This window comes from Lissotriton vulgaris, unplaced genomic scaffold (genome assembly GCF_964263255.1).
Source record: "Lissotriton vulgaris unplaced genomic scaffold, aLisVul1.2 SCAFFOLD_1138, whole genome shotgun sequence".
Lineage (NCBI taxonomy): Eukaryota > Metazoa > Chordata > Amphibia > Caudata > Salamandridae > Lissotriton > Lissotriton vulgaris.
In genome coordinates this window covers 75,603-100,860 of record NW_028244494.1, presented here as the reverse complement: position 1 = coordinate 100,860, position 25,258 = coordinate 75,603, and the positions used below count along the sequence as shown (strand labels likewise).

The 25,258-nt window shown below is 46.1% G+C and overlaps 1 protein-coding gene across 1 annotated transcript in view; it reads left to right on the top strand.

The window, feature by feature from the left end:
* LOC147667214 (5'-3' DNA helicase ZGRF1-like) overlaps nucleotides 1-25,258 on the top strand; it is a gene marked incomplete at its 3' end in the record, with an annotated part of 340,063 nt that overhangs the window by 242,053 nt on the left and 72,752 nt on the right. The window lies entirely within an intron of this gene.

Genomic DNA, 25,258 nt, shown 5'->3' with positions numbered 1-25,258 from the left:
CTCAGGCCTATCGAGGCTCAGCTCGGTGCGCAGGGGCAGAGCGCGCAGCAGCACCAGTAATGAGGCGGACGCCAGTGGTCGTGTCGGAAGTGACGTGCCCGAGCGCCCGTCCTCCTTTTATTGGCCCCCGCAGGCCACGCCTGGCCGGCGGATGTGTGTGTGTGTGCGCGTGAGGTGGGTAGGGCAACTAGACCGTTGCCAATATTACATCCCTATCCAACTATATAAACTTTTCGCAACAAAAGAAAAATCAGTTCTATCCTGAAAACAGTCTACATATCAATGCCCAAGTACTTGCGTGTCCCTTGATGACAACTTCAGGGCTTCAGCGAACAGGCATAGTCTTTCAACTTCTGACTCGGTGGAGGGTTGGGCCGCAAGTTGTATCTCCGGGCATTAGCCCTGCCACCATCAGCGTCTGGGTGTGCGTCTCTGATGGAGGTCAGTGGGGTTTGAGCCCCAGACGCGGATTCAGATCCCTCCGCCTGGCTCTCTTGGGGTGTATGACCTTCTTCTCTGGGAGTCGCTGGCAAGGGTGGCTCGGTGTTCATTTCCCCAGCCTCCACGCGTTGTCTGGATTCTGGTGGTAGGGCCTTGAACCTCGAGGTGTTCCGTGATATTTCCTCTTCCCCCTTTTGAGCAGTGACCACAGTGCCATTTGTAGATGTTACTGTCCAAGTGCCCGGCTCGTATCGAGTTTGGAACTTTCCTCCCGGGCGTCTGTTCCGGACGATGACTCGGGTTCCCTGGCTCAGGTTTCTTGGAGTTGCTCTTCTGCATCGGCTGGCTCTCTGATTTCCTTGTCGTCTCCGTTCCTGTGCCTCTTCCACTTCCACTGGGGGCGGTGTCCAGCCCGGGGCAGTAGGGAGGAGGTCTCTCCGTGGCCCTTGGAACATGAGGGTCCATGGGCTTCTTTGCGTGGTGCAGTGGGGAGTGCCCCGATATTCCCGTAAGTATTCATGCAGTCGTTGTTCGGGGTCGGCCTGTTCCACCAGTGCTATCCGGAATACTTTGTTGAGGGTCCGCATGAATCTCTCAACGTCCCAGTTTGCCTGTAGCCACCGAGGTGTGATGCGACGGTGGTGAATTCCCCTTGTCCTAAGGAAGGTGGCGAATTAGGCCCCTTGGAAGGGTGGTCCGTTGTCACTCCGTATTTCCGAGGGGTATCCGAACATGGAGAATATCCTTTCCAACGCTGGACCTACGTGGGAGAATGCGGTGGAAGCCACCTTCTCTACTAGCGGATACTTGGAGTAGGAGTCGATGGCCACTAATGTGTGTCCTTCCCCCGGGAAACTTCCAAAATCTATGCTGATTTTGGTCCAGGGAGACGTGCAAGCTTCTTCTGTGATCACCGGTTCGGGTCTCTCAGGGTCACTGGTCAACTGGCAGGCCATACAGTTCCTCACATATTCCTCCACTAGGTTTTCCAGCTCCGGGAACCACACTTTTTCCCTCATGCGCGCCTTCATCTTGGTCGAGCCTTGGTGACCTCCATGGGCGAGCTGTACGGCCCGGTGTCTCAGGCTCCGTGGAATTACCAGCCGTGAACCCCTTAGTAACACTCCATCCTCTGTGGCACTTAGCTCACGCCGGACTCGCCAGATTTTTGTGAGTGCTTCCTTATCTTCCGCGGGCCAGGAACTGGGTGGGCGTAAGTAGTCGGCCCACAAACCTTCTTGCACGGCCTGACACAACCTCAGGTAGACATTGTCAGCAGCCGCCGCTTCCTTGATGTCTTCTATTGTCATGCTCTTCGGGCATGAGGTGAGTGCCACCCACTGTGCAAATTCCTCACAGTCGTCGTCTACTGATTCTGGTTCCTGTTGGGATGGGTGACGTGACAGGTAGTCCGCGGGATTCTTGGCCCCTGGACGGTATACTACGTCCATCTCGTATGACTGTAGCTGGATTACCCACCGTTCAATGCGAGGTGGTGGGTGTGGGGCAGTTCCCTTGAAGAGGGACACCAGCGGTTGGTGGCCAGTAACCATAACAAAGGAGTGTCCTTGTAAGTACAAGTGAAAATGGCCACAAGCCCACTTAATGGCTAGAGCCTCCCTCTCGATCTGGGCATACCTGGTTTCAGTTGGGGTTAGGGCCTTGCTGGCAAAGGCCAATGCTGTCCACTGGCCGGGTTCATGCTCTTGGGTTAAGACAGCACCGAGGCCCACCGGGCTGGCATCGACGATCACCTCTGTACGTTTCGTGGGGTCGAAGTATGACAGGGTGGCCTTTTTCCAAGAGGGCGTCCTTGATTCCCTGGAACGCTTCGTCTTCTTTCGGGCCCCACTGCCATGTGGCATCCGTTTTGGTCAGGGCTCGTAGCGGCTCGCTCCGAGTGGCCAGGCCTGGTATGAACCGGCAACAGTAGGTGGCCATGCCGAGGAAGCTCCTTACCTCCGTCGGGGATTTTGGTGCCAGAGCGTTCTTGATGGCCTTCGACTTCCTCAGATCTATCTGGATGCCGTCCTGGTTAAAGACGTAACCGAAGAACTCTATGGAGGGCTGAAAAAACTGACACTTTTCTTTGTGGAGTGTCGCTCCGAAGCTACTCAGTCTCTTTAGGACATCCCGCAGCTGTTTGTGGTGTTCTGACGCGTTGGCAGAGTGTATCAAAATGTCATCGCTGACATTTAATACCCCCGGCAGCCCGGACAGGAGTTCCCTGATGGTGTTTTGGAACACCTCGGCTGCCGAAGATATGCCGAAGTTTAAACGCTTATAGCATCGGAGGCCCAGATGGGTGCTGAAGGTGGTGATAAAACGGCTTTCTTCCGCTAATGGTAACTGATGGTATCCAGCGTTTAAGTCTATTTTCGAGAACCACCTCGATCCGTTTACGTCAGCCACAATGTCATCCATAGTGGGGGTCAGATGTCTCTCCCTTCGGATCGCTGCGTTTGGGAGCCACATATCAATGCATAGGCGTATTTCGCCAGGTTGCTTTGGCTTCTCTACAATAACCATCGGTGATACCCACGGGGTGGGCCCCGTGACCTTCTCTATCACACCCAGGCTCTTGAGTTTCTCCAGTTCTTTCTCCACCAGGGGGCGTAGGTGGAATGGTATCCTGCGGTGACGCAGGGCAGTGGGAGCGACAGATTTATCAATATGCAGTTTGATTGATTCACATTTTATGCAGCCCAGGCCTCAAAATAGTTTGGGGAATCGTCCCAGTAGTTCCTCCACTTGATGTGATCTGATGCGGTTGGCGAAGGCTATGAGTTTCAAGTCTTCAGCGGTGTGACTACTTAACAGAGTGTCGGCCTCTCGGTTAATTATGTGGATTGTTGCCATCACTTCGAATTCATCGGCCGGAATTGGTATCGTGATCTTTCCTTTGAGGGGCAACGGAGTGTCCGCTCCGTAGGCAAATATCCTGGTCTTGAACGGCACCACCAGGGGTCGCGGGCGTAGTTTGTTGAACTGCTGCAGGCCCATTACGTTTACGGTGGCGCCAGTGTCAATGATGGCCTTGACTTCATTTCCCGCCATCTGCACGAAGCACGTTGGTTGTGGCAGCCGTCGTCGCTTGAGTTCTCGTGCAAATGGGACAATGTAGGCCTCTTCATCTTCCGACTCCGAGTCGTCATACACCGTATGCAGGTGTCTCTCGGCTTTCGCTGGTGGTGGGTCGGCCAGCGACAATTGACGAACAGCTTTGGCAGCTTTGGTCGGTGTCCGTGGCTTCTTAGAATTTCTTGAGGTGTTCCTTCTGCGGCATACTGATGCGAAGTGGTTTGGGATTCCGCAGTTTGCACACGTTTTCCCTTGAGCTGGGCAGTCTTTGGCTGCGTGGGGCTCGTGCCCGCAGTACCCACATCGCGCTCGGGGCGGGTCTCTCCGTTATCTGGGTCTCTTTGGAACTCTCTCTGTGGTGCTCCACGTGGTTGAGGCCGCACCGCGTCTGCCCTTTCAACCTTGATGGTTTCTGTCTTGATCTGGGGTTTGTGTATCGCCTGTTCCATGGCAGTGGCCCTGACGTTTGACAGTTCGTGAGACCTAGCCAGGATGAGATCCCTGGTTTGCGTAGGATCGACCCTCTCAGTGCCTTGTCTCGACATCCCTGAATGATCTGCCTCCTTATGGCTTTTGGTTGGTCTTCGTCGGTGGAACTGGCTAACTTCCTGACGCGAGCATGGAATTGGTCCATCGTCTCACCTTCCCTCTGGCGTGCCTGTCCCAGTTTGAACACTTCAAAGTCTACATTCAGTTGGGGGTCAAAATGGCCGTTGAGGTCGGCAACCGCCGCGTCGTAATCATCCGCCGCCCCCATGTTAGGCAACTGTTTAAACAGTCTGAATATTTCATCCCCAGCGTAGTGTAGTAGGAGCGACCTTTTAACTGCTTTGTCCGTCTCCCTCGTGACTATGAAGTAATTTTCTAGTCTTTCGAGCCATACCTTCCACCTCGGTGATGCTGTGGACGGGTCTTCCGCTTCACTGAACGGTGGCAGCACCCCTGAAGCGGCGTGTTGAAATGGAATGTTGATGGTGGCGGCTGGTGCATCTTCGTCCCCCATGGCGATGGTGTACCTGGGTGAGATAGGCTGTGTGTCCCTCGCTGCTTGACTTCCCTAGTTGCGCCGGTTCTATGACGCTGCGTGGCAGTTGCGCGTCTCACCACGTCTCTGTCGTGGAATCAGTGGGCCTCCTGTGGTCTCTGAGTACTGGAGTCTTGTCTGAGGTCTCTTCCACACCTTCCTCCAGGGCGCAGTAGGGCACACTCCCAGCAGTTTCCACCACTCATGCGCAATGCGTGAGCATCGGCAGGGCGTTTTCCGCGCCTCACGCGCAATGTGTGAGCATTAGCAGGGTGAAGTGCCGGTCCGCGACGCACGCGAGATGCGTGAGCATTGGCCGGCTCTGCTGATTTTGTCGCCGCGTCCCCCGGATGACAATGGGGACGGTACCAGGGCCCAGGCGAGGATGCAGGGACAGCTGGGTGGCCACAGGGGTGGGCAGTTCGTGCCACCGGCACACACGCGGTCGGCACCGCAAAAGGAAGCGGGGAGCTCCGGACAGGCTGCTGGTGTACGGGCGAGGGTTGGGCCCCCTCCGCTCGTCGCCAATGTTGTACCCTGGTGTATAGGGTCCCTCAGGCCTATCGAGGCTCAGCTCGGTGCGCAGGGGCAGAGCGCGCAGCAGCACCAGTAATGAGGCGGACACCAGTGGTCGTGTCGGAAGTGACGTGCCCGAGCGCCCGTCCTCCTTTTATTGGCCCCCGCAGGCCACGCCTGGCCGGCGGATGTGTGTGTGTGAGGTGCGTAGGGCAACTAGACCGTTGCCAATATTACATCGACTATTTGTGTGATGCGACCCCATATGCTCGTTTAGATGGCAACTAAGGATATCAACTACAGTGAAAACATGAGATTTAAACCGGTGCTTTAAATGGTAATGAAGAAGTGCAGGTACTCACAAGGTTGAGTAAGAGGCAGATAGGGGCGTGGCATGGGATGCGGCTTCGTAGCAGGAATTTATTCACATCAGAATTTTCTTACTGTGCATCAGAAGCTGCTGATCTTTAAGCTAAATGGTGCGGTTTCCAACAGAATTTTCTCATAAATTTGCAAATAAATCATACGTTCTGGAAAGGCACCATATAAACATTTTATAGCACAATAAAATGTTAAAGATGTAGCATTGCGGCGGGAATTTACCTTTATGGATAGATACATTGTTATCTATTTAACCAGGAGACCCAGATTCTAATCTCAATTGTATCACTGTACCAATATATTTGCTGTTTTATGTTAACTCCCAGTATGCCAGCTCCCTTTTCTGCCTCAACTGATGTTGGTAGGTAGTAGACTGAATGAACTATTTAGTCACATGGTCTATGGCACGTCAGCCTCTTACTACACCCACCCGCTTTGTGCCCGTGTCATTACTCTGTGTGCAGAGACTGCGTACTTAGTATTTAATATGCATCTTGAATTTTGCACTTAATAGTTTTTTTTCAGTTGTAATTTATTGAACTTTCTCTTCTTTAGAAAACATTTTCCTCAGTTACAGCTAAGCACATCATATAGAGTACCTTACAACCACTGGTTATAAGCACAGCAATCAATTGCTCATATTTCTTTTTACATAGCACTTTTTATTAGGGTCCGGGAGCTTCACAGTGCTGTAAGTGGGCCTTACAGTTACCTACAAAGAATCTCAATGATGATTTTATAAAATTTTGACAAATGAGAGCTACCCTCTCAGAACTCTATGGTCCTAATTATGAGTACGGCATGGACTGCCGTAGCCACGGTGGCCGTGTGGGCACCGCCGCACCTGCTGTCCTATCCCCCATTACAACTTGGTCGGTTGGACCACCATGGCATGGCCGCAATTTGCTTGGCACTGCCCAGACACGTTTTTCATGGCGGTGAGCCCACCATGAAAATTGTGGCAGAGAGAAAACAAAAGGGGAACCTTCAGGGCCTTCTGTTGCCTCAGGCCCATGGGGTGCATGCAGGGGGGCATATGTTGTGCCACTTCTGTGTGCATGCACCCCAGTTCCTGCAAGGCATGGACTGCCCCAGTCCAGGCTGTGCAGGAACTGCCTTTGATTCTCCCATTGCGGTGCCTTTTTAATAGGCACCGCTGTGGGAACTCCAAAGAATCGCCCGCCAGACCAGGAGAAAACTCCTCATCTGGCAGGCTGTCTGACTATGGGTTTGGCGGACTTGGAGCAGGTCGCTGGCATGGCAGCCTGCTTCGGGACCGCCAAACCCGTAATCAGGTCCTACAAAAGGAGTACAACAAGATCAATTGTCCCGGGGAGACGCAGAAAAAAATACCTCTAGAAATTAGCATACATAAAAGTTTGTATAGGTAAACATGAGTAAATCATTGTGCACACAAAATATTTAGTCTAATAAATCATAAGACTCTATAAGGTAGTGTTTTCATCACGGCTCACTTGATATACCAATGTAAAAGATAAAGTAAGAACCCACATGTATTTAATAGTAACACTGTGTATCATGCAGACTGACAGATTGGGTGCAAGAATACTCCTCATGACCTCTGACAGGCTGAAGTTGGCTACACCAACCCTAGTGTAGTCTACTAAAGAGAGATCTTCTGTCCAGGGTGAACTTCACTGCCTACTTTAACACAATGATCACTCTTAAAGACAAATCTACTGTTCATGATAAATTCTCACCTTGGATAGATTGGAACTTCTTTGCAACATTTTATCACACATTGTTTACTACTGGGCTCATCATGACATAACTGAAATCACGAGGTTCCCAGTGCTGTCAGCTGTGTATCCATAGGAAGACTCTATGAAGGGCTGGTTAAGTTCTTGTGGAAGGCACACTGCTTTTGCTCCTACACAGAGCCTCCAGTCAATTTACATACATGTAACAACACTTAGTGCAAGGTCAGCCGTTATACGCTGAAGTATAGAGCTTCTTTCAAATGGGCAGAAAAATGAAACCTGTAGGTTTTATTTTGAGGAAGCCTAAGTCCTCACATGGAGAATTCTAATATGAAGTGGAGAAACTTTTAGTGAATTTGGGACCTCAAGCACAAAGTGTCTGTCCCCCTAGCAGGCATTCATGATGGTGCGGGTTAGAGAGCCGAAGGAGGTTGGTGGATCTATACTGTCTGTGGTATTCATGTTGTAGAGGTGGTGTTCGTGGATACTGACATGCAGTCCTCCTGTTGGTTGTTGAGGTGTGGGAGTTGGAACTGGAGGTATGAGAGATCAATAGCAACCTTTGATGCTGACAGTTAGCATAGTAAGTGTGTGTGCAGAGCAGAGTAATGGTTTAAGTGTGCAGGGTACAATTGCTGTGAGGTGTGTAATGATGGGTCACTGGTAAATCTTAGTACATGTAGTAGGTCAATAACTTCCTTGGTAACTCTTATGAGCTCAATTCCTTAAGATACTGTAAGTCAATTTATAATATATGTTCTTAGTTGTGCAAGGGATGTGCCACCCCATTTCAATAGCCTTGTGACCAAAGGCACAGCAGGAAGACAGTTAATGTTTCTTCTTTTACAGGCATTGGCGACTACATTTGACTTTGTGTTGCTTCTTACAAAATAGCACACTCCTGCTCTTAGGGGTCTATGATTGTGGGTGTGTCTTGTGTGGGCAGACATGTGTTATATCCCCTATTCACCGAGATGGTTAATTGTAGTTCTACTCTTGTGTTGACAGATACTGGCTTGCAGTCTATCCCTTTTACCAAAGATCAGATGTTGTATCGAGCGGTGTTTGGTTGTTAGGTGTGGGAGCCTCAGGCTGTGTTGACAGCTCTGTTGTTCCACTCTGCATTGCTGCGCCTGTTGCTTGCAGATATGTCTGCGGGGAAGAGCCAAGCACCCATTTCACCTCAGTACTGTAGATCACATATAGGAGTGAAAGAAAACCAGCCAAGCTGTACTTCCACTACAAACACCCTTCAGACGTTTGGAAATTCAGTGTCAAAAAGTTGATTAATATTTGGAGTGGGCAGTTGCCCACCTCAATGAATAATTAAACTAACTTGTCAGGGCAAACTCACAAAAGTCACTATATTAACCTAAGATTAACCTTCTGATAGCTATGGGTCAGTGCAGATGGGCTGAATTTAGTGCAATGTGTAAAGTATTTATGCAGTACCAAAATAGTAATCAAGTCGAAATACCAATTAATAACAAAATATTCCTTCAATTAAGAATACCAGAGTAATATTTAATACACAGAATGACACCAAAATAATAAAAATCCAATTAGGAGACTGGTGAATTGAGTTTTTAAGATTTTAAGTGAAAATAGCACCAAGTGGCAATGATAGTCTATAGTTGTGGTAGACTGGGACTTAGATACATTTTGAGGCCAACTGCGATAAACCCCAGGGTCGCAAACACCAAGCAGGACTGCTCAATCAGAGAATTTACCTTCAGACGTAGTCTGCAAAAAAAAAGGAAAATGTCGTCCAGCGAGGCAACGTAGCAGGTTGTTTTTGGCGAAGTTGATGCAAAATCGGTTAGTTGTTAGATGAGGTTCCACTGCAGTCATTGGTTTAGTTAGAAATATCTCTGAGTAGGAGAATTTGAATTTACCACCTGCTGAGGTTCAGTCTTCGTCTGGATACTTTTCTCATCTTCAGCCAGCCAAGAATTTCTTATTGGGACTTAGCCCTTTTCTTGAGGGGAGGCGTGGCCGATGACCGGTGCATGGGGGTCAGATAACTTCTTGCTGAGGGCTGACTGACACAGATTAGCTGCTTCAGCGGATCTTCAAGCAGGATAAACCGGTTTCTTGCGCCCGACAAAGTCACACCTTTGCCTGTTCGGCTCTGGTGGTTGGTCCCGGTCCTCCGGGCGCTGGAAGTCAGAATCTTTCTAAGTCCCTTAACTTTGCAGGGCTAAGCCCATTTTTCCGCAGCTCTTCACCTAAGGCTGTCAGACTTCATGGAAGGCTATTAGAAATGTAAGTCTTGATCCGGCAAAGGCCTTGAGCAGGGTCCAGTACTGACCAAGTTGGGATTGGATAACTGTAACACCAAGGAAAATTGCTTTTTCAGCTTTTAGTGTCCCAGGAGCCACACAGGAGGTCAGCTTATTGAGCCTTGGAGTCCACTTTTTTGACCTGGTACAAAAGGGAGCCAGTCCAGTCCTTCAGAGCTCCTTTCCATTTATGGTTTGTTCCAGCCAGTGGGTGGAGGGTGACCTCTGCCCCTCCCTAACAAATGGGGTAAAAGTTCCCTAGAGGTAAGTGACCTTATACACTTATTTAGACGTTTCTGTTTGCCCTACTGCAAATAATCCCACAGAATACCGTATGTCTAAAATTCAAGATGAGGGAACTCCTCCTACCTTGTGCAGAGTTTTTGTGTGGTCAGGGAAATGAGTGGGCCCCTCATCTGTGTCCACTCTACACTGGTTATGGGGATATCCTCCCTCCCACTGGGTATGGGGTCAGACTGGCTAGTATGGGCCTAGGCAGCAAAGGTTTTCCTTTGCTTTGGTCTCCCCTAGCACTAAACAATGAATGGGCAGGCTTTGCCTCTGTATCTTTCAAGTTCATGAAGTTCCTGGCATCCCCAAACTGTTGCACTAGGCCTAAGCCATTGTCCTGATCTGGGAGCAGTTTTCACACCTCATTAAGGTCATGCTGGGCAGCCGCTACCTGGCTAATGGAAATTAGAGTCCAGGAGATTCAGGCAGGGAAAAGGTAACTTTCCTTAGGTTGCTAGTCCTAAATATGCATTAAAAATCTAGGTTCACTAATGATTTTATTTTTTAGTAAATATAGGAAATAGAGTTCGAATCATGATCCTAGCCATGTCTTGTCAAGAAATGCAGGTTAAAGTTTATAATCTGTACTTTTATATTTTCTAGGATCTAACTAAAGTCCTGCAAGTGGTAAATAGCTTTTGGGATTTAGTCACTGTCGGAACCTGGCAACTTTAAATTCACACATTCTACTTTTCAATATCAGGAAGCCTACCTTGTTGCAAAGAAGGTGTACTTGGGGGTGACTTATTATTTCAAAGCAGGGTTTCCTGTCTGTCAAAAATAGTTATTTTGACAGATTTGTCAACAGCTTTATAGGTACAATAGGTGTTACATCCACAGGTGGCATTTAAGTTCAGGTCCTGAGTGACTTTTCTACATCATCTATTACTGAATTTTGGGTAAGGTAAATATGTCAATCAGGGGTGAGCTAATTAAGCCATGTTTAAAGAAGGAAACTATCAAGAAATAAGGGGCAACACAGTAACCATGGGACCTGGGTAGGATAAGTTATAAAGACACAAATGGTTCCTATGGGGGAAGTGTAGCCCTTAACGTCTGTGGCAATAGTTTACAAAAAAACACTCACTGGTAAGGTTCAGAATGCAATATACAATGTTATTGTTAATTCTCAATGAGATTGTCTTGTTACAAACAAGAACTCTATTTTATTAATCAATTTTTCAGGTTAAGGTGCTCCTAAGACTGTGATGGCGCAGTGAAAGTGATAAAGTGAATAGTTTTTGTGCAAGTGCTATACCTTGTGAAGGTATACCTTGTGAAGTATTTACATGGTAGGGACATTTTAGATTTAGATGGAAAAGCAAAAACACTCCTATTGGTAGTGTTCAGATCCTAAATCAATTTAAAAACAGTCCACTGTAATAGTTGTCTGTCGACGTTTTGACCCCCAAAACACAATTATTTAGAGAAGCGTCATTATCAGGACTGAAAATATAAAGAGGAGACACCTGGGAATAAAAGAATCATGTATCAATCAGATAGTACGATTAGGTGTGTTGTTATTCATCCTAAGGATTGTGGAATGTCATCTTGTTGCTTCCTGAGCTTGGAGGGGTAGACAGAAACTACAAGTTCCAGCGTTACAGGGCCCCTGGAGGCACCGCCATTCATCCCCTTCACCTGTGTTGCCTGCAAGCGCTAAAAAGCGAATTCACGAGTCCCGCGGGACGAGCAAATCTTTTTGCTGCCTGAGCTTGGAGGGGAGACAAAAACTACAAGTTCCAGCGTTACAGGGACCCTGGAGGTGACGCCTGTCATCCCATTCACCTGTGTTGTCTGTTTAACCGATTGATGATTAAGTGCTGGTGCTCAGCACCCTGCACTTAATCATCGACACCGGCGCACCCTGCACTTAATCATCGACACCGGCGCTAGAGCACCAGTTAAGGACACATTCATTTTTGGTAGGCACAGGTAGATTAAGTGATTCGCTCAGAATCACAGGATGTTGCTCCAACACCAATACTGGAACCTGGTTCCCCACCTCCAAATTCGGCAGCTCTGGCCATTAGGCCACATCCTCTCCCCACTTGTTAAATTTGTTGGTGCTGTTTTAGGCCGCTCTAAAAGGAGAAATGGGCTACTCGAAGCTGCATCCTGACAAGACCCCCAGCACTTCATTTTTTACAAATTAACCACTGCGAGCCCTGCAGTATGGGGCAATCTTATTGCGGCCTGAGCTTGGAGGGGGAGACAAAAACTATAAGTTCCAGCGTTACAGGGACCCTAGAGTTGGCGCCTGTCAACCCCTTCATCTGTGTTGTCTGAAAGCGCTATAAAGCGCATTCACGAGTCCTGCAGCGGGGGCCGCACCCGGGCCAAGGGCAGACCACTTGCATGTATCCGCAGCGGGACCAGGCTGGACCATCTCTCTATCGCCTTCTACAAAATTTGTGTGAGCAAAACTATAAATATTTGCTCCACACAGGAGCCAAATTATTAACAAGCCTGAGACGTAAATGGACTTTGGTCATATTGGACTCGGGTTGTTGTACATTAACTCTCTGTTCATATTTGCAGTGCCCTTTTAAGTAAGGCCTTCATGGGCAAGTGCCGGGGTGGTGGGGAGGGAAGGGGGGGGGGAGTCTTGCTAAATCTCCCACCCCAAAAATAACTTCGATCGATCGGATGCGCCAGAGGGTGATTGTGGTTGTAGGTACTGAAATTGAGCTGACAGAGAGAAGACTCTCAATGGGATTTGGGGAGCTTGTCCAATCACAGTCTGGTCCGTATAAGCTTGTCTCAGTCAGGTGCACCCCCGAGGACCAGCACAGTGTGGCATACAAGGCCCCTGAGAAAATATCTGGTAATTCGCAATGGGTGCCACTCCCTGAGACCCCTTATGAGGAGCATCACCAAGCTTCCAAAAAAGCAAGGAGGACTGCTTGAAATAAGCAGCCAAAGAGTAGCAACCATGTTTACTCTTCTCCCCCCCCCATGGGCTTGCTAACCTCCCTTGTGTCACGGATGCAATTTAAAACCAAGTTGGACGGCCGGTCTGGTGGAAGAACTAGGTGGAAGAGTGAAAGGGATTCCAAGAATGGAACTCACCTGTACTGGCACATTTGTCAGCATTAAAACAAGCGCTTAATGACATTACTAAAATCCTACCACTACCACACCGGTCCATTGATAGAGGAGGTTTTGCTCCAACTCCCCCAATCACGCAAACAAGGAATGACGACACAAGTAATATGAACGAGAGCACCACCGGCACCACCCCAACAACAACCAGCAGTGCCAATGAAACGCCAGCAGGCGACAATCTGGAAAGGGGACAACGATTAACACAAAACCATCAACAGAGGAGCAACATTGGGTGTCATGGAGCTGCCGTACCGCCGTAGGAGACTAGGAATCCCTCTGTTATCAACTTGCCCTCTGCTGCTTGTCCTAATGTGGCAATCTTGTCAGGAGTCTCAGGACTGCGTGAAGACCAGAAAGAAACACATGATGAACTGGGTAAACGGTGTCTGAACTGGCTCACGAAGAATAAGAACTTCCCTCTCTCACTGGCTCATAACAATCTTTTTTTTTTTGTTAAACTCTTTTTATTATGAAATAAACAGAACAAAAGAAAAATAATGTCACAGGTGAATGCAATCAATTTACAACATTTCGGTTCATTGGGCACTGTACAGGATCAAGTAGTTAATAAAAGGAAAACATTGGGATCATGGGGATTCCTGTGTTGCAATATCCGGATCTCCTCCTGGGGCTTCACAAAGGCCTCCACGATATTGGTTCCAAGCCCCCCACACCTTCTCCCACTTCTGGGGGCAGCCCCGAGCAACATAGACCGCACGTTCTCGCATCATACACCAATCAAGGTCCTCCCATTTATGCACCTGAGGCGGTTGCCGGGCGCCCCACAACTGTGCAATGTTCCGCTTGGCCACCATGCATTCCAACGTCACCCATTGCTTCTGGTAATCATTGAGATCCGTCGGTTCCCATACATTCAAGAGGCATCTACGGACTTCCATACGTACTTCCAACCCCAGCACAGCTCTCAACTCCTCGTGAACCTTCTCCCAGTAAGTTTGTACGAAGGTGCAGTGCCAAAGAATATGCATCAATGTACCCACTTCTCCACATTCTCTCCTGCATGCTGCGCTAGACGCTCTGCCCATTCGCACGAGTCGCGGCCAGGTAACATAGACTCTGTGGAGCACTTTCAGTTGGACCAGGCGAAGCCTCATCTGAACAGCGACTACCTTGGGGGAGGATAGCCATAACAATCTTTTTACACAGAGAGTGAGGTGGATTGGGAAAGGACAAAAAGACCGCCCAGGGGACTGTGTTACTAACTTTAAAGACCCCTATGTGGTTTCAAACCTGTTATTTGATGGTGTACGTACACAAGTAGGGCAATCTAACATTGTTTTATTTCCTCTGGGGTATTTTTACAACCCGTCATCTTGCATGGGCCAGGTACATACTCTTTTACTGCCAAAAGACCCCATAGGCCCAAGTGTACCCCACAATGGCTCACATTGGTCTGCTGGGCCTAATAGGGTCCCTGTGTCCAATTGCTTTGACGCTCTTGAACAAGTAGATTTCTGAGCCAATAAGACCTACAGTGCTCTAACTGTCCTGAGAAAGTCACAGATGGTTGTTTAAAGATTGGATTTCCAAAAAAGGGTGCTGAGAGCCTGGCCAACTCCTCTATTCAAATTGGTACGAAGCACTACACACCCTTTGGCAGCTTCCCCGCAGGCTCCCCAGTAGAGTCTCAGTCTAAATGTTCACCTAACCACCATGTGTCCATTATATTTCACGAACCAAGTCCTGAAGAGGGTGGAGTTTTCATCACGGCTAGACTAACATCCCCTTTGGGCAACATGGGACAAGACAAATCTAGTGCCCTGAGCAGAACTGGAGAGCATAGCAGTAGGGCCTCCCCTCCGGCACCAGCAATTGCAGATCCCAGAGAGATGGCTGATAGAACAGATGTCAAGGAGGCGGCAGGAGTTGTAGACTCAAAATTCACAGTGAGAGTTTTGTCATGGAATGTTGCAGGCATAACCCTTAAATTAGATAGTAAAGATTAGTTTCCTCTTTATCGACCAGTTCGATGTCTGTCTCTTCCAAGAAACCTGGCTAACTACAAAAGTACAGCACCCTGGCTTTCCTACCTGTAATACAGAGGAATTAGCCAGTTGCAGGGGGAAAGATTTGGGTGGGGGGCGGGGGGTTCTGCAGACATGGGTGGCAATACACCTGGTTTGTAATGTATAAAATATTGAGGCAATATAAGGCGATATTTTGTGTGTCAGTCTTTCATTTCCTTCTGGCCCAGTAGTCTCTATTTACAACATCTATTCAAGACCTACGAGCAATAGACGGGAATATCCATTAGTCAACCAGCTTACATCTCATATGGCATGCTTCCTGGTGGGAGTTTCTAAACTAGTTGGCAGCAATTTCAATTGCCAGTTTAAGCCCCTGGACATCTCCAGCTGTGAGTTTATGTTGGAGGCGGATAGACTCTGGTCTATTCCTAATTTACCAATATGTCCTATAAAGAAATGGTTATCGCTGGGCCTCCGACTCAATGCCCTGACTCTGAATAAGAGCGCCCGTGCATGTAATAGGAGAGCTCACTCAGATAGGGGAGGGAGACACACTTTTAACAGGCTTCCAAGTACAAGTTTAATACTGTATATATTAGTAAGTGTCAGATCATGGCCATTTGCCCTGACATGAAAGTTGTTAGAAGGCATGACCGCGATCATAACACGCTTGCACTCGACCTGGACCTTCTCCTCACAAGGCTCACAGTCAGGCAAGCGCAACCCCTTGATGGCAGACACCAACTAGCATTGAACAAGCACATTATTAACTGGCGTGTAGTGGCACACTCCCAGGTCTCAGTAAAGTCTATTTATAAGCTAGTGGTGAAGAATCTTGCAGAGTTGTAAAATATAGACTCTAACTTGGGCCAGGATATCTGCCAGGTAAGGATTAGTGTAGTGCAAAATCAACTATTTGAAGCTAGGCATGTGGGAGCAAGGAGGAGCCCACCATCGTGGCTCAATAACCACCGTAGAGCTACTAAACTCGCGCTGATCATCTCGATTAAATCTGACGATAAATGTGAGATTTAAATTATGAAAGCAGCTTTTAAAAGGATTGTTAACAATGCTAAGAGGGAATGTGACAGAGGGAGATGGGAGGCTCTTTTCACTGCTTCTAAGGATAAAGGCCAAGCTGAATTTTGGAATATAGTAGCCACTGGAAGCACTGAGGGGATTGTCGCCATCGAAAGTAACATTGCAGCTGATGCCTGGAATGCAGCCTACGCAAATCTATACTCTTCAACCCCAGGAGATAGAGTACCATCAGTACCGGCAAGGAGGCCCTCATTGCTAACCGTAGAAGGGCCCCCACTATCAATGAGTTTTCTATTATAACATACAAGGAAGGGGCCCTGGTTATTAGTAAGATTATCCCACACAAGGCTCCAAGGTTAGATACAAAACCAGTTGATTTGTTTTTGGCAGACATCGATGTCTGGGGTTCCTATTTTACAATAGTTTTTAACACCCTCATGAGTGGATCCATCCTGGATGGAGCGGAAATAATCTCCTTATATCTAAAGGGCTCCCGCCTGGTACCAGCAAACTATAGGCCCATTAGGTTCATCCATACCACGCAGAAACTTTTTAGCAGAGTCATTTTACCAAGATTGGAAGAAAGGCTAGAGGCTATTGACATTTTAAGACTCATGCAGGCAGGTTTTAGCAATTTCAAATCTACAATTGATCAAGTGTTTAGGCTGCAGTTAATATATTGGAAAGACCTAGTTCTTGAAAGGAGCTGACTGTACATGGTGTTAGTAGATTGAGATCTGCATTCGATCTGGTTCCCAGAAATGTGTTGTGGCTTGTGTTGACCTAGATGGATGTCCCAATCTATTTATGCCGAATCATCGAAAGATTACATGAACGGAACTTTGACCTGGTCCGCTGTGGTCAACTAGGAGAAGTGACAGAAGCCTTTTTAGGTAATAAGGGTGTTAGGCAGTCCTGTGTTCATGATCCAACACTTTTTACCATATATTTTAATGGTTTGGTTTCCAGCCTGAACACCTGTGATAATGACCACACCAAGAGTAGCTAACATGAGGATCCTAGTGCTAATGGTTGCGGAATACGTACTTCTTTTATCCAAGTCATCCATGGGCATTCAGAAAATCCTGGATAAATTTAGTAGCTTCTGTATGCAGCTAGGGTTGGAAATAAATGCCAATAAAACAAAATACATGGTTTTTAATCTGTGTCGCACAACTCGTGCTAACCCCACTCTGAATGGGTCCCTGCTCGAGCAGGTCCACCTGAAGGCTTAATTTGAACAACATGCCAGTGGGTTGCTGAAGGTCCTCCAAGAGTTCTTTTTCTCCAGTTGTGCAGATTTATACTTATCAAGCCTTGGTTACAGTCCTTTACGGTGCTGAGCTCTAGGGGCATAAGGCCACAAAACACCTAGAAATAGTTGAGAGTCAGTTTCTGAGGCAAGTACTGAGTCTCCCGATCAGTACTCCCTGATCCCATTAAGGTTATACTTGGGGCTTAGGCCAATCTCAGAAAGAATTTTTGTTAGTCCATTGATGTACTGGAGAAAAATCTGGGCCACTCCTGAATTGCTACATTACCGCTGCGGTCTGGAAGAGATACTTAGTCACCCAGCGGCAGGCAACCTTACCTGGATTAAATATGTAAGAGACACACTACTAAGCATGGCGTTAGCTAAACTCTGGGAAGAACCTGTGGGGACTACTTTACTAACCTGCAAATCGGATCTAATAAGGTGTTTCAGCATCTTTAAACACTGCATGCTTTTGTAAAACCTAGCTCTGGGCACCCTGACCAACACATTTTTAGGGGTAAAGGAATTTTACAAAACTGAATAGTTCCTAGATGAAGTCGACAATGGACGGGCTTGGGCAGACTGGCTGAGACGGCTTGCCCATCCTGCAGCCTCGATGAAGAAACTGTAGCTTATGCCCTGTTTTTTTGTCCTGAGTGCATTAGGGCCAGAGCCAAATGGATACTCCCAATTTTCAGGAACCTTGGAACCAAAGTATGTGGTGGCCTGCAGAATTCCACAATCAGACACTAACAAGCACATTGTTTTTGCAGTTTCGAGATATCTATTTTCTGTGTGGCGAATGAGGAGGAAAAATGTGTCACTACTTGTTGCGTGAAAGAATTCTGCCATTGATGGGCCATTATGTGATCTTCATAAGTGTGTGGCAGCTGGGCTGACACCTTAACTAATACAAAATATTAATGTAGCAGTATGCTCAGAGCATTGGTGTCTTATATTAAGATGATGGACCTATAACTTGACTTTTGTAAATCAATGCTTCCTTTCTTAATTTATAATGCCACTCTTGTATTTATGTGACAATGGATAACGTTTTATTGACTACTTTTAACATTTTTATATGATGTTTGTGGGCCTATTTTTATTCTTCTTTTAAAGTTTATATTGTCACTATGACATATGTCTTTTTAAATGTATTTAGTTGGTTGTTTCTTTTATGGCGTATGACCGAAATAAAGATTTTCAAACAAATGATGACATATCATGAGATTGTAGCGATGGATCTCACAATCAAGGATGATTGTAGCAGTTTTTAATGGAAAACATCAAGGGAGCTTGCCTGGAACTGTCAAGCTGTAAAGAAATATATAGAATTCAATCTTGTAATATAGTGAACTTTAGTTTATGTATTGGGGTATAAAGTATGATCAAATGACATACCAACAGACTGAGTCAAGATATCCCACCAAGAGACTGAGTCAAGATATCCCACAATCCGGGCTGATTCTGTCAAGCTAGTGATGAGGCTCACATCTGAATAGGCAATAGCCGATAAAACTTCATACTCCCAATCACTGAGTACCTATAAAAAGATGATACTGGACAAGAAAAGTAGATATTTTTCTGATAAAATCCAGCAGGCAAGCAACTCCAGCAAAGCACTATTCACAAAACTGAGGAAACTAGTTAAACTTCCAGAACCACAAAAAAGGGCTTTAGTGTAGCATTCTGCAACCAACTCACAGGGTACTTTACGGACAAGGTGCAAACCATCTTTGAATCTCTCACAGACTGGGATGATGGCATGGCAGTCACTCCTGCCACAACCCACCCATTCCCCATCAATGTATTGGACTCATTTGCTCCACCTAGTATAGAACAAGTCTTGCAGGCAATCAAATCAATAAACTCTGGAACACCCTCAGACTACTGTACACCCAACATATTTCATATGGCACTGGATATAATCAGCGAACAACTTAGTATACTCTTCAAAGAAATTATCACTTCAGGTGTCTTTCCAGACGCATGGAAAATTGTGTCAGTTCTTCCTTTATTAAAAAAAACACAATCTAGATCCCACCAACAATAGCAATTCCAGACCAATAGCAAGGATTCCCTTCTCGACCAGGGTTTTGGAAACTATTCTCAACTCCCAACTAACGACCTTTATCTCCTCGGCAGACTTATTGGATTCCTCCCAGTATGCCTTCTGACAAGGGCATGGCACAGAAACTGCCCTGATTATGGCAGCAGAGGAGATCCAGGCAATACTGGACACGGGTGCCAAGGCCACCTTGATCTTGTTCGATCTATTGGTGGCTTTTTACACAGTGAACCACAACAGTTTAATGAAAAGGCTCCAAGAGGTAGGAGTTAAGAATGCTGCTCAAAAGCTGATCAAATCCTATCTGAACAACAGATACCAATATGTTCAGATCGGTGACTCCTGCTCAGAGCAGTTTACTCTGCCATGTGGGGCGCCGCAGATCTCCTCATTTAGCCCTACCATGTTTAACCTTTATGTGACCCCTTTAGCTAATATCATCAGGCGATTCGGCTTCACACTAATATCTTACGCAGATGACACCCAAATTGTAGTGTCCATTTCAAGTATCCCAACTGATCGCTTTAGACAATGCATGTCCCACATAAACCAATGGATGGAGACAAATTGTCTAAAGCCTAATGGAACCAAAACAGAGGTCCTCCTATTGGGATCAGATACCTCTGTTTGGTCACAGAACTGGTGGTCCCCCATTATGGGAGTTCACCCTACCCCAGTCCAAAAAGTGAGGAACCTAGGCATCATATTTAAAGACAAACTGACCTTCCAACACCAGGTCAACAAAGTCGTCTCCTTGGTGTTTCTAACTTTAACCTCTTCGCCGCTAATGACAAGGGTAACTCGTCATGGACTTTCCATTGATTTCAATGGAAAGTTAATGGAACTAAAAATAATGCCTTAGCAGTAAAGGGGTTAAAATCAATCCGCAAAGTATGCACCTTCATCCCCCTTGAAGCAGTAAAAACACGAATGACGGTTCTAGCCATGGCTAGATTGGACTACAGAAATGCCCTAAACCTAGGCCTTCAAAAACAGCACATGGTCAAGCTTCAGCGCACAGAAAACGTGGCCGCCAGAATACTGCTGGACATCCCCAAATGCCAGTCCATCTCAGAAGGCTTGAAAAAACTCCACTGGCTTCCTATGAAGAAAAGAATAGATTTCAAATCCCTGTTTCTGGCGTACAAAGCTGTACACGGAAATGGACCAGCATTTTGGAAACAGCACCTCACCTGGTACCATCCCCCTAGACACCTACGCTCAGCACAGAGCAAACTCCTTCAGTCACCAACATTTAAAATACCCTGCTGAAGAGGAAGAAGCTTTGTCCTGGGTACAGTGAAACTATGGAACTTGCTCCCTATACATATTAAAAGCTGCCCAACTGTACTCGGATTCAGAAAGCTAATAAAGACTTGGCTTTTTTCAAACTAACATAATCCATCCTCCACTGGAACTCTGGCATTCTCCTCCGCAGAGCGCCTAGACGCCCTTGGGCATTCGTGCACTAGATAAATTCTACAATCAGATCAAATCAAATCTGTAAGCAAACATATCATATTAAGTCTACTGTGTGTCGCAGATGATTTCATCATATTTCATAAGGGTGAACCTACCAAGTAAGGTAAGGAGTAATGGCACTAGCTCTTATGTTTCAATGCATAAAGTGCCCAGTATATCTTGAAAGTATCACTGCAATCTATAAAAAAAACATGTATGAGGGACTATGTTTCTAGTTCACTTGGCAAAAAAAAGAGTTCTCTTCATATGTACTCACGCAAGTAGTTGTGGGTATTGCATTAATCGCACTCCCGGAAGTTATCAGCAATTACCTCAAATGAATGCTGAGTGTAATAAGAGGTGCATATTGTGATACAATATACAGATTGTCTTGAGTTAATCAAACAGAGAATGGAGATATGGTGTCTTCTAAACCTCTCCAGCTCACACTAAGTTGTTACTACTGGAAACTGTTGAACAATATCTTTGAACAATATCTCCAAACAAGTATTGCTTACATCTCCCAAAACAGATGTAGTCAAACTGACTCACTCTTTGTGGAACTCGAACAAATCTATACACTTATTGTGAAAGTTAGTGATCTGCATGGTAAAAGAATTGTATAGTAGACTACATAAATGGTGAGCAGATACTGTACAAATTGTAAGAAATGTCAATCTGGCTCCCCCGTCTGGTGCAAAAACAGGTACTAATTGAATGCATTTGTCATCTGAGATAAAGAATCATTTAAGAAAAGTCAGTAATTTCAACAAAAACGAGCGTGTGTTTTCTGCGAAGCAGAAAAAAACACGTGGACTCACCCGTGAAAAGTATCCGTAGATGCTTATTAATGGGGCTGCATCTGAAAAGTAAGCGAAAAAAAGAGTCAGTTACTCTCTTAAGAGGCAGGAGGCTACAGCAAGCGATGCCTGCCGAACTCACTTTTAAGTACAGAGCATGCTGGCCGGGGCTAGTCTCCTTCGCAGCACTCGCGTGAATGGGTAACACGGTCTATTTCAAGGCCCAGGTTCGAAGGAGTGGCAAAAGCTGCATTTCTGAGAAGAATTGTGTCGGTTACGGCTATAATCAACTAAGTTGGCTAGGTTTTTCAAAAGAAGCAGTATTCTATTTGGAATGTCGAAAATGTCTAAAATTAAAAGATCCTTGCTGGAAGACTATTAATGTGGAAAAGTTGAATAAATAAGGAACAAAGAACTGGAAAAAATGCTATCCTTGTGTTCTCATAGAAAGAAAAGAGGAGTGTATGGGCATTGAAGTAAGCCAAGAATGTCCCCCCTTTACTTATGATAAAATCAATCTTTTGATTAATAAATGAATGGATAAATAAAATAAAAGCGGATGTAATTGATTAGAAGGAAAACTATCCATGTGTTGTGATAGATAGAGGAGTGAATGGAAGGTATATAAATAAGCCACGAATGTCCCCATGGATGGAAAATGCATGATTACCACATTCAGATAACTCAGAATTGAACCGAGTACTAATAACATCCCCTTTCACGACCTATGTGTGGGAATAGAAGAAGATAAGATCTTTGTATTACTTTACAGAAAACCGACTGAGAGGAACTGTCTATTAAACTATACCAGTAGTCATCCAAGAAGTCTGAGGGACAATCTGCTCTTTGGACAGTTCCTGCAATTGATTATAGCCTTAACCGGCTCCTTACTTCTCTGAAACACAGCTCTTGCCACTTAAACAACATGCAAGCAACCACGGCGAAGAAGACGAGCCCCGACCAGAGCGCTCCATACTTACAAGTGAATTTGACAGGCAACGCTTGCTTCAGCCTCCTGACTTTCAAGAGAGCAACTGACTCTCTTTTTAGATTTTTCCTGCACAGTGCTTGTGCTGTGCTTGTGAAATCTATTATATGTTTTTATATATTGAAAGGGACTTATTTCCCGCCCCAACTTTTGATTTGTTCCTGTGCTTGCCTCTTACTTTTCCTCAGTTTCTATTGGTTGTAGCGTACTATTTCCTGTTGTTCCTTCTGTGTCTCTTCAGTTTCCTTTCCCCCAAGTACTGTTTTAATACGCTTGGTGGAACTTCTTTTATTAGGTTTCCCTTGCACAGTGTTTACCTTTATCTAATCTTCGCCTGGTTGCGCACATTTCAAGCATGCTGGTCGGCTGCCTTGTTTTCATGCCCACGCCAATGGTTCTGAATCATGTCCTCCTTCCTGACATCGCGTCTCTGACAAGCCCAGCTATTGTTTCTCAGCATACATTTGTTCCTGCCTCTATCAAACTTGCCCTTTCCATTGCCTCTCCATAGCTATGCCCTCTACTGTCTCTCTCAAGCTTGCCGGCTCTCTCTGTCATTCATATTTACCTCAGCATCCTTACCAAGCATGCCACACAACTTGCCCTTTTGTTAATTATACGCTCCACTTAACCCCACCCTCCCAGCACTAGTTGCACCACCATTCCAGAGCCCTGCTCACCTTCTGCTGGATCTGTCCGGAGGTGGACAACTTGCGGATGAGCTTCTAAGGTGCCCCCGGCTTGGGCATCGGGTCACTGTCCAAGAAATCCTCAGGTGGCAGTGCTGCCATCAAGGAGCTGTGTCTGGGTTTGTGTTGCCTGGAAAGGGGCAGCGCCTGGTGGAGTGCTGGAACTATTACAGCCTAGTGAGCTGAGGCCTGATTGCAACATTGCGCCCCCTGCCGGGTGACTAGTGCTATTGCAGACTGAGATTCGAAGATTGCAGGATGGGGAAGTTGTGGCCCTGGTTGATGAACATGGCTTATTTAGATATGGAGATGGCAGTGAAACTTCTGAAATGCACAGCAGTAGGACAAAGGCAGTTTCTCACAGAGAGTTGGACCTGACCTGCGCACAAGCTTCACCTCCACCTTTTACAAAATGTAAAAATATCTCTGTACTCCCTCGTCCGTAATCAGACTGTCCCTAATCAAAATAAAAACAGCCTGTATATGGCATCCAGTTCATATTCGGTGTTATGAGCTGACTCTATGACGCTATGAGCTTGTTTTTTTTCCGGGCCCTCTCCTTTACTCCCCACCTTCCCCTCCCCCAATCTCCAGTATTTTTAAAATCCATCCGCTTGCCATCCATTTAAACCCCACTTCCCGCACCTCCCACTCTCCTTAAACCACCCTCCCTCTTACTTTGGTTTCTAAACCGCTTTAGCTCCCACCCGCTTTCCTGTTGGGGGAACGCGAGAGCCATGTGAAGCTTTTTCCATATCTGGTGCTCTCCGAGTGCACTTTACAAAGTTATTCTTCTAGTGCAGACAAGTGCCCCAAAGGTAACATGCATGTTTCCCAGAATTCATACATTTATACTCCTGTCAAATATCAGAATTGTGGTCTTGTTTCTATTAGCAATAAAATCTCTTTGAATACTCTGCGGCCTTCACACCTGTGTTCCTTCTCCTTCATTTTAGAATTGAAGTTATCAGAGCCTCTGCTTTCTCAGCTTTGTGCTTTCCTGTTAACTTTTCTGATCTGCAACAAGCCAGACTGCTTTGTGGTATTTTGTTAGATGCACGAAATGTAGCCGCTCTTTTCTAATTTTATTGCTTTTTTTTGTCCTTCCTAAGTGGAGGACCTCCTCTTTTTGTTTTTCTTTTGTTAAGTTTCTAGCAGTATTCTCGTGTACTGCACCCTTCCTTTCTCTAGAGTTTTACTGTGGAGATGGAAACACGTCCCCTCGAGGCCGCTAGTGCCTTGACAGTTTCTCAATGAGGAAGATCACAGAATACAGAATGTTACTATGTGAACTACCACTTATAACAGGCACACTGTAATCTTTTCTGTAGACCGGGAATGTAGGCAACTGGGTAGACTAAACGTTATTAACATTGGCATTTGCTTCTTATTTATTTCTTGCTTATTGAACATTTTATAAGAGCAGACCATGCTGAGTCCATGTCAGAGCACTTTTCATTTGGTACACTCCTGCTTTTCTTCACTTCTAAACCTCCCTGTCCCCTCTCGCTTACCTTTTATTTCTAACCCACACCTTGTTTCTCACACACCCCTCTCCCGCTATCACCCTCCTCCCTCATGTCCCAATGCTCCCCCTGTGCTGTTTCTTTTACATGTTGCACTGCAGCACAGTGTGTTGGTCGACAAGGCTTAAGGTAAAAAGAAAAGATGCGTTGATGGGGTCGGTGCTTGCTGCATCATACTGCTTTTATTTTTTATTGTTTTCTTTAAGCCATGTTGGACAGCTTCTTGCATTAAAAAACCTTGACAAAGCCAATAGATTTTGCATAGGCTAAACCTACTAGCTTTTCAAATGCCTGTTCGCCCTTACTTTTCGAATGCAGTCCCATTAATTGGCAAGTACAGAAATTTTTCACGGGTGAGTCAGCGTGTTTTTTCTGCTTTGCAGAAAACACGCGCTCGTTTTTATTGAAATTCCTGACTGTTCTTAACTGATTCTTTATCACAGATGACAAACGCATTCAATTAGTACCTGTTTCTGCACCAGATGGGTGAGTCTTATTGTACAATATATGCTCACCATTGATTTAGCTTACTATACAATTCTTTTACAATGCTGATCATTAACTCTCACAATAAGTTTTTAGATTTGTCCAATAATG